Source organism: Electrophorus electricus, unplaced genomic scaffold (assembly GCF_041902795.1).
Source record: "Electrophorus electricus isolate QZ-2024a unplaced genomic scaffold, ASM4190279v1 Scaffold252, whole genome shotgun sequence".
In the NCBI taxonomy this organism is placed as follows: Eukaryota; Metazoa; Chordata; class Actinopteri; order Gymnotiformes; family Gymnotidae; genus Electrophorus; species Electrophorus electricus.
In genome coordinates, this window is record NW_027658532.1 from 15001 (window position 1) to 25000 (window position 10000).

The following is a 10000-nucleotide window of genomic DNA, read 5'->3' on the forward strand; positions in this document are numbered from 1 at the left end:
TGCGTTCGAAATGTCGATGATCAATGTGTCCTGCAATTCACATTAGTTCTCGCAGCTGGCTGCGTTCTTCATCGACGCACGAGCCAAGTGATCCACCGCTAAGAGTTGTACTCTTTTATTTCAGGCTCAGTTTAGGTCTTTCACCACGACTACAAAGACAGGTTTAAAAGGTTTCACCAACCGGTCAGGCGCCCCCGTCTGCGAGTGTTGAAACGGGCGCGGGGTTGCGCTTTGCCCACACGCCCCACGTGGCAGACGAGTCAGTCTTTGAACCGCGGCCCTCCGCGCCCGCCCCGTCCGACCCCTCGAAAGGGGTGGAACTCACGTAGCGTGGGCCAAGCCCTAGGTACCTGCCGGGGGTCCCCCTGAGACTCCTTTCTGAGAGAGAGAAGCAGGGGAACCGGCTGCGCCACCCACCACCACCACGCCCCAGGACGCCGGTGGGCGGACGAACACAGGAAGGGCCATGGCCTGCCCCACGAGGAGCAGCGCTCGCAACCCCCCCCGGAAAGTCCGCTCGTCAGCGAGCAAGGGGACGGGGATGAATGACAAGGACAACAAAATAGGAAAACCCCTCGCGGTGGACGGAGGCAGCGGCCGTGCGAGCGAGAGGGAGGGCGCGGGACGGACCCGTACGACCCGCTCGACTCGCAGGCGCTTCTCCTGCCGGCAAGGTGAGGGGAAACCGGCCTTCGCCCGACGAGCGGGGACGCCGAGTTTTTTGAACGACGCGTCTCTCGCGCTGGAACCCAGAGAATACCGGGGCCTGCGGGGGGGGGGTGCTGAAGGACGACGCGGAGGAAGAGGCGGAGGACGAGGAAGGGGTGGGAGGGACTAGGCTCCTCCTTTATGCCTTCTGTCCAGCCTGACCTGCAAGCGACCACGTGTAACAGCAACCCCGAAGACCCTTTCGACCCTGGGCCCCGACGCGGGGGGACGGCGAAGTCGAGGGGGTCGGGAGAGGAGGCACGCCGGACAGCGTTACCCGTTAATGATCCTTTCGCAGGTTCACCTACGAAAACCTTGTTACGACTTTTACTTCCTCTAGATAGTCAAGTTTGATCGACTTCTCGGCGCTCCGCCAAGGCCCGCGAGGAGCCCCGGCGGGGCCGATCCGAGGACCTCACTAAACCATCCGATCGGTAGTAGCGACGGGCGGTGTGTACAAAGGGCAGGGACTTAATCAACGCGAGCTTATGACCCGCGCTTACTGGGAATTCCTCGTTCATGGGGAATAATTGCAATCCCCAGTCCCCATCACGAATGGGGTTCAGCGGATTACCCGCACCTCTCGGTGTAGGGTAGGCACACGCTGATCCAACCATTGTGGCGCGCGTGCAGCCCCGGACATCTAAGGGCATCACAGACCTGTTATTGCTCCATCTCGCGTGGCTGAACGCCACTTGTCCCTCTAAGAAGTTTGACGCCGACCGCGGAGGGCCGCGTAACTATTTAGCATGCCGGAGTCTCGTTCGTTATCGGAATTAACCAGACAAATCGCTCCACCAACTAAGAACGGCCATGCACCACCACCCACAGAATCGAGAAAGAGCTATCAATCTGTCAATCCTTTCCGTGTCCGGGCCGGGTGAGGTTTCCCGTGTTGAGTCAAATTAAGCCGCAGGCTCCACTCCTGGTGGTGCCCTTCCGTCAATTCCTTTAAGTTTCAGCTTTGCAACCATACTCCCCCCGGAACCCACAGACTCGTGGTTTCCCTCACGCTGCCCGGCGGGTCATGGGAATAACGCCGCCGGATCGCGGGTCGGCATAGTTTACGGTCGGAACTACGACGGTATCTGATCGTCTTCGAACCTCCGACTTTCGTTCTTGATTAATGAAAACATTCTTGGCAAATGCTTTCGCTTTCGTCCGTCTTGCGCCGGTCCAAGAATTTCACCTCTAGCGGCGCAATACGAATGCCCCCGGCCGTCCCTCTTAATCATGGCCCTGGTTCAGGAAACCCACAAAATAGAACCGGAGTCCTATTCCATTATTCCTAGCTCAGGTATTCAGGCGAGAAGCGGGCCCGCTTTGAACACTCTAATTTTTTCAAAGTAAACGCTCCGAGCCCCGTCCGGACACCCAGCCAAGGGCATCCGGGGGGCACCGGGAGACAGGGTCTGAGACAGGCGGTGGCACGCCTCGCGGCGGACCGCCAGCCCACTCCCGACATCCAACTACGAGCTTTTTAACTGCAGCAACTTTAATATACGCTATTGGAGCTGGAATTACCGCGGCTGCTGGCACCAGACTTGCCCTCCAATGGGTCCTCACCCATGGGTTTAGGATACGCTCATTCCGATTACAGGGCCTCGAAAGAGACCTGTATCGTTATTTTTCGTCACTACCTCCCCGTGTCGGGAATGGGTAATTTGCGCGCCTGCTGCCTTCCTTGGATGTGGTAGCCGTTTCTCAGGCTCCCTCTCCGGAATCGAACCCTGATTCCCCGTTACCCGTGGTCACCATGGTAGCCGACTATGGTACCATCGAAAGTTGATAGGGCAGACATTCGAATGAGACGTCGCCGCCGCGGAGGGCGCGCGATCGGCCCGAGGTTATCTAGAGTCACCAAAGCGGCCGGGGGGCCCGAGCCCCCCGGATGGGTTTTGGGTCTGATAAATGCACGCATCCCCCGAAGGGTCAGCGCTCGTTTGCATGTATTAGCTCTAGAATTACCACAGTTATCCGAGTAACGTGTGGAGCGATCAAAGGAACCATAACTGATTTAATGAGCCATTCGCAGTTTCACTGTACCGGCCGTGTGCACTTAGACCTGCATGGCTTAATCTTTGAGACAAGCATATGTTACTGGCAGGATCAACCAGGTAGTTTGCACCGTGGTCTGGGATGAACCACGAGTGACATCCGCCTCCCCTTCCGGGGGCTAGGAAGCAGCGGGTTGTAAGTGCGTGCGCCGTCAGGTCCAGACGCCATACAGGGCTACCCAGGACAGCTTCCGCGGCCAGTGTAAACGTGCTCGCGCACCGCCCTCTGGCCTTCGGACGCCGACCTCTCACCTTGATGCAAAGCTGTCCCATCCGGTCATGCCCGCACCGTACCCCGTCCACCTCCTCCGGAGGTGCGGACGGCCGACTCCAGGTGCTTTCGGCGTTCCCTCTCTTCACGCCGTTTTGATTTTCGTGGGCCGCTGGTGGGGGGACAAGGGAAAGACCTCGTCGAATTCCCTCCCCCCTAGCCTCGCTCAACCTACGTTTCGTGATGTAACCAAGAAGAGTGATTCGTGGGCCCAGGTAGGTTTGAAGAGGAGGCCAACAAAGCAGGGCACTCCCTTCCTCCCAAACCACAGACACCAGTATAGGACAACTGAGTAGACAGACTGGCCGTCTGAGTCTCCCCCAGAGAGTTCTGGGATGGGTTACAAATAACCCCCACCCCCCATCAGAGGCTTGACCCGCTAGAACCAGGGAGGATCTGTCAAAACCGCTCTCCACATCAGAAGTTCTGGATCAGCCGGGGCTGGTCGGCAGACGTCCACCTAAGGCCGTGGCCTAACCCCGTGTGGGGGGATAGCGCTCGCACCCGTACACGTGGACACCCGCTCGTCAAATGGCTGGCTCCTCACTTACCGTAGGGGGAATGGTTTGCCTACCCCTGGCGGGTCTGGTACTCCACTCTACCAAACAAGGAAGCAACACACCAATAGACCCCTGCAACACCGGGCAGCTTTGGGCAGTGTCACTACACTCCTCCTTGTTCTTCACGTTCCTTCCGTGGTGATTTTTTTTTTTTTTTCGTGGCCATTGCCGTGCATGGCTTCCCCATCGCTTTGCATGCTCTCCATTGCCTCGTGCTGCTTCACCATTGGTCTCACCTGGAGACCGAAGCCGCTCTCCCAGTAACCCGATGGTACCTGGCCAGAAAACCCCGTGCCCGATTTCATCTAGGACAAGGGCCAAACCACAGACCGTGCCCGTCCAGGGTCAACCCCTGGTCGGACAGGCCTGGTGGGTCGATACCATGGATGTGGCAGGCCGACGAGAATCCACTGGTACATTTACAAACACGCCCACCCTGGTGGCATGGCTGTACGACCCATCGTCGAAGCACGCTGCGGCGGACTGAGCCATTGGATCCAGTTGCCTGGGCGTACACTCAGCCCAACAGACGCACTCGGGTCGGGGAGAGCAAAGCAGACTGTGTGCCTGGATGTGCCCACTTCCATAGGGGAATCGGCATGATGGTTCACTTAACCCGAGGAGGGCTCCCCTCGCGGGATAAGCACCCCCCTCGGGGGATGGGGGGGGGGGGGGGCATCCAGAGCACACCACTTTCCGGTAGGGGACAGGCGTTTGATCATGTGTCCGAGGGAGAGCTCCCCTTGCCGGCCGAACACCCCTCGGACTCCCCTTGGGCTTCCAGAGAACGCCACTGGATGAATTTAGTGCTTGGACCCCATTGATTCTCTTTGCTCTCCCATATACCCGACGGGACCTATTTGCAAAACCCCGTGCCAACCAGACCTCCAGGAAGGGGGCTGGCGGCTAACCATGCCCAGCAGGGTGCACCCTGGTCGGACACTTTGGGAGGGTCGAGAGCCTGGAAGTGCCACCCGGGGGAGTAATTCTGATTTCCGTTTTAATGCACTCAGGGACAGCCCGAGGACCTCTGTAGTGCACCTGAGGCGGACTGAGCCGTCGGGTCCAGGGGTCTGGAGTTCGGAACCTCCAGGGTTCACCTGGCTGTTCTCTTAGCCCGGCAGGGTGCACCCTGGTCGGACACTTTGGGAGGGTCGAGAGCCTGGATGTGCCACCCCGACGAGTAATGAGTTTTCCCTTCGTATCTCTTCCGGACCAGGTCCGATTCGCACGAAACTCGCTGGGCATGGCCAGGAGCGCCCCCTGCTGCCCACGCCACCGTCCCCGCGCTTCTACTCCCGAGGGCCGAGGAGACAGCGAAGCGTGGGTCGGGTCGCCTGCTTCCAGGGTCTCCCTGGTACTCTCCAGTCTCCCGAGTCCATCGGGTCCGACCTCGTATTTTTAGCCCAGACGGGGAATGAGAAAGGGGCCCCCGACCGCCCGAGGGCGGGCGCTCGCTTCTCAGCCTAGGAACGTCCGATTCCCACGAAACTTTTACGCCAGACGTTCCTGGCAGCGAGCGCGTTCAAAGGTGACCCGCGCTGCTTCTCTCCTCCCAAGGGCCGAAGAGATATTCGTCTTCAAACCCGACCGGCCCTGTGTTTGCCGCCCCGGCGGTTTTAAAAAATCATAGCGTAAAAACGGTGGGTGCGCTTCGCCTGCCGCTTGGACAGCGTTAAACGGCAGCCCCGGCTCTTTCCAAAGGGCCCTCAACCGACTTTCTGCTCCCAAGGAGCCCAGAGATATGAAACCGATAAATCAAAACCCCGTGCCAACCAGACCTCCAGGAAGGGGGCTGGCGGCTAACCATGCCCGGCAGGGTGCACCCTGGTCGGACGCTTTGGGAGGGTCGAGAGCCTGGATGTGCCACCCCGACGAGTAATGAGTTTTCCCTTCGTATCTCTTCCGGACCAGGTCCGATTCGCACGAAACTCGCTGGGCATGGCCAGGAGCGCCCCCTGCTGCCCACGCCACCGTCCCCGCGCTTCTACTCCCGAGGGCCGAGGAGACAGCGAAGCGTGGGTCGGGTCGCCTGCTTCCAGGGTCTCCCTGGTACTCTCCAGTCTCCCGAGTCCATCGGGTCCGACCTCGTATTTTTAGCCCAGACGGGGAATGAGAAAGGGGCCCCCGACCGCCCGAGGGCGGGCGCTCGCTTCTCAGCCTAGGAACGTCCGATTCCCACGAAACTTTTACGCCAGACGTTCCTGGCAGCGAGCGCGTTCAAAGGTGACCCGCGCTGCTTCTCTCCTCCCAAGGGCCGAAGAGATATTCGTCTTCAAACCCGACCGGCCCTGTGTTTGCCGCCCCGGCGGTTTTAAAAAATCATAGCGTAAAAACGGTGGGTGCGCTTCGCCTGCCGCTTGGACAGCGTTAAACGGCAGCCCCGGCTCTTTCCAAAGGGCCCTCAACCGACTTTCTGCTCCCAAGGAGCCCAGAGATATGAAACCGATAAATCAAAACCCCGTGCCAACCAGACCTCCAGGAAGGGGGCTGGCGGCTAACCATGCCCGGCAGGGTGCACCCTGGTCGGACGCTTTGGGAGGGTCGAGAGCCTGGATGTGCCACCCCGACGAGTAATGAGTTTTCCCTTCGTATCTCTTCCGGACCAGGTCCGATTCGCACGAAACTCGCTGGGCATGGCCAGGAGCGCCCCCTGCTGCCCACGCCACCGTCCCCGCGCTTCTACTCCCGAGGGCCGAGGAGACAGCGAAGCGTGGGTCGGGTCGCCTGCTTCCAGGGTCTCCCTGGTACTCTCCAGTCTCCCGAGTCCATCGGGTCCGACCTCGTATTTTTAGCCCAGACGGGGAATGAGAAAGGGGCCCCCGACCGCCCGAGGGCGGGCGCTCGCTTCTCAGCCTAGGAACGTCCGATTCCCACGAAACTTTTACGCCAGACGTTCCTGGCAGCGAGCGCGTTCAAAGGTGACCCGCGCTGCTTCTCTCCTCCCAAGGGCCGAAGAGATATTCGTCTTCAAACCCGACCGGCCCTGTGTTTGCCGCCCCGGCGGTTTTAAAAAATCATAGCGTAAAAACGGTGGGTGCGCTTCGCCTGCCGCTTGGACAGCGTTAAACGGCAGCCCCGGCTCTTTCCAAAGGGCCCTCAACCGACTTTCTGCTCCCAAGGAGCCCAGAGATATGAAACCGAAAAATCAAAACCCCGTGCCAACCAGACCTCCAGGAAGGGGGCTGGCGGCTAACCATGCCCGGCAGGGTGCACCCTGGTCGGACACTTTGGGAGGGTCGAGAGCCTGGATGTGCCACCCCGACGAGTAATGAGTTTTCCCTTCGTATCTCTTCCGGACCAGGTCCGATTCGCACGAAACTCGCTGGGCATGGCCAGGAGCGCCCCCTGCTGCCCAGGCCTGGCTCTGGGCCTGGGCACACTTCATTCACTTTGTACCTTTAAATCATACTACTACTACTACTACTACCACCAGAATTCCAGGGCCAAGAGGTCACACAGTCATGCACAGCAAAGTAGCTCTGGGCCTGGGCACACTTCAAGAAGTTTGACCCTTTATATAAGCCTAGAAATAGACTTCCAGAGCCAAGAGGTCAAACACAGTCATGCACAGCAAAGTAGCTGTGGGCCTGGGCACACTTCATTCACTTTGTACCTTTAAATCATACTACTACTACTACTACTACTACTACTACTACTACTACTACTACTACTACTACTACTACCAGACTTCCAGGCCCAAGAGGTCAAACACAGTCATGCCCAGCAAAGTAGCTCTGGGCCTGGGCACACTTCAAGAAGTTTGACCCTTTATATAAGCCTAGAAATAGACTTCCAGGCCCAAGAGTTCAAACACATTCATGCCCAGCAAAGTAGCTCTGGGCCTGGGCACACTTCAATCACTTTGTGCCTTTAAATCATACTACTACTACCACCAGACTTCCAGGCCCAAGAGGTCAAACACAGTCATGCCCAGCAAAGTAGCTCTGGGCCTGGGCACACTTCAATCACTTTGTGCCTTTAAATCATACTACTACTACCAGACTTCCAGGCCCAAGAGTTCAAACACATTCATGCCCAGCAAAGTAGCTCTGGGCCTGGGCACACTTCATTCACTTTGTGCCTTTAAATCATACTACTACTACCACCAGACTTCCAGGGCCAAGAGGTCAACCACAGTCATGCACAGCAAAGTAGCTCTGGGCCTGGGCACACTTCAAGATGTTTGACCCTTTATATAAGCCTAGAAATAGACTTCCAGGCCCAAGAGTTCAAACACATTCATGCCCAGCAAAGTAGCTCTGGGCCTGGGCACACTTCAATCACTTTGTGCCTTTAAATCATACTACTACTACCACCAGACTTCCAGGCCCAAGAGGTCAAACACAGTCATGCCCAGCAAAGTAGCTCTGGGCCTGGGCACACTTCAATCACTTTGTGCCTTTAAATCATACTACTACTACCAGACTTCCAGGCCCAAGAGTTCAAACACATTCATGCCCAGCAAAGTAGCTCTGGGCCTGGGCACACTTCAAGATGTTTGACCCTTTATATAAGCCTAGAAATAGACTTCCAGAGCCAAGAGGTCAAACACAGTCATGCCCAGCAAAGTAGCTCTGGGCCTGGGCACACTTCAATCACTTTGTGCCTTTAAATCATACTACTACTACCAGACTTCCAGGCCCAAGAGTTCAAACACATTCATGCCCAGCAAAGTAGCTCTGGGCCTGGGCACACTTCAAGATGTTTGACCCTGTATATAAGCCTAGAAATAGACTTCCAGAGCCAAGAGGTCAAACACAGTCATGCCCAGCAAAGTAGCTCTGGGCCTGGGCACACTTCATTCACTTTGTGCCTTTAAATCATACTACTACTACCAGACTTCCAGGCCCAAGAGTTCAAACACATTCATGCCCAGCAAAGTAGCTCTGGGCCTGGGCACACTTCAATCACTTTGTGCCTTTAAATCATACTACTACTACCAGACTTCCAGGCCCAAGAGGTCAAACACAGTCATGCCCAGCAAAGTAGCTCTGGGCCTGGGCACACTTCATTCACTTTGTGCCTTTAAATCATACTACTACTACCACCAGAATTCCAGGGCCAAGAGGTCACACAGTCATACACAGCAAAGTAGCTCTGGGCCTGGGCACACTTCAAGAAGTTTGACCCTTTATATAAGCCTAGAAATAGACTTCCAGAGCCAAGAGGTCAAACACAGTCATGCACAGCAAAGTAGCTCTGGGCCTGGGCACACTTCAAGCACTTTGTGCCTTTAAATCATACTACTACTACTACTACTACTACTACTACTACTACTACCAGACTTCCAGGCCCAAGAGTTCAAACACATTCATGCCCAGCAAAGTAGCTCTGGGCCTGTGCACACTTCAATCACTTTGTGCCTTTAAATCATACTACTACTACCACCAGACTTCCAGGCCCAAGAGGTCAAACACAGTCATGCCCAGCAAAGTAGCTCTGGGCCTGGGCACACTTCAATCACTTTGTGCCTTTAAATCATACTACTACTACCACCAGACTTCCAGGCCCAAGAGGTCAAACACAGTCATGCCCAGCAAAGTAGCTCTGGGCCTGGGCACACTTCAATCACTTTGTGCCTTTAAATCATACTACTACTACCAGACTTCCAGGCCCAAGAGTTCAAACACATTCATGCCCAGCAAAGTAGCTCTGGGCCTGGGCACACTTCAAGATGTTTGACCCTTTATATAAGCCTAGAAATAGACTTCCAGGCCCAAGAGGTCAAACACAGTCATGCCCAGCAAAGTAGCTCTGGGCCTGGGCACACTTCATTCACTTTGTACCTTTAAATCATACTACTACTACTACTACTACTACTACTACTACTACTACTACTACCAGACTTCCAGGCCCAAGAGGTCAAACACAGTCATGCCCAGCAAAGTAGCTCTGGGCCTGGGCACACTTCATTCACTTTGTGTCTTTAAATCATACTACTACTACCACCAGAATTCCAGGGCCAAGAGGTCACACAGTCATACACAGCAAAGTAGCTCTGGGCCTGGGCACACTTCAAGAAGTTTGACCCTTTATATAAGCCTAGAAATAGACTTCCAGGCCCAAGAGGTCAAACACAGTCATGCCCAGCAAAGTAGCTCTGGGCCTGGGCACACTTCATTCACTTTGTACCTTTAAATCATACTACTACTACTACTACTACTACTACTACCAGACTTCCAGGCCCAAGAGGTCAAACACAGTCATGCCCAGCAAAGTAGCTCTGGGCCTGGGCACACTGCAATCACTTTGTGCCTTTAAATCATACTACTACTACCACCAGACTTCCAGGGCCAAGAGGTCACACAGTCATGCACAGCAAAGTAGCTCTGGGCCTGGGCACACTTCAAGAAGTTTGACCATTTATATAAGCCTAGAAATAGACTTCCAGGCCCAAGAGG

At 55.9% G+C, this 10000-nt stretch overlaps 2 non-coding genes across 2 annotated transcripts in view; both read right to left on the reverse strand.

Annotated features, from left to right (window-relative positions):
• The window catches only part of LOC145655395 (5.8S ribosomal RNA), a 154-nt gene extending 47 nt beyond the window's left edge, over positions 1 to 107 (reverse strand). Inside the window, exon 1 of the ribosomal RNA XR_014121524.1 lies at positions 1 to 107. This exon is cut by the window's left edge and continues 47 nt beyond it. This is a non-coding gene — a ribosomal RNA (5.8S ribosomal RNA).
• An 882-nt stretch (positions 108 to 989) lies between these two features.
• LOC145655399 (18S ribosomal RNA) lies at positions 990 to 2828 on the reverse strand. Its single transcript, XR_014121528.1, has one exon. It is a non-coding gene; the product is annotated as an 18S ribosomal RNA (ribosomal RNA).
• Between the last annotated feature and the right edge of the window lie 7172 nt (positions 2829 to 10000).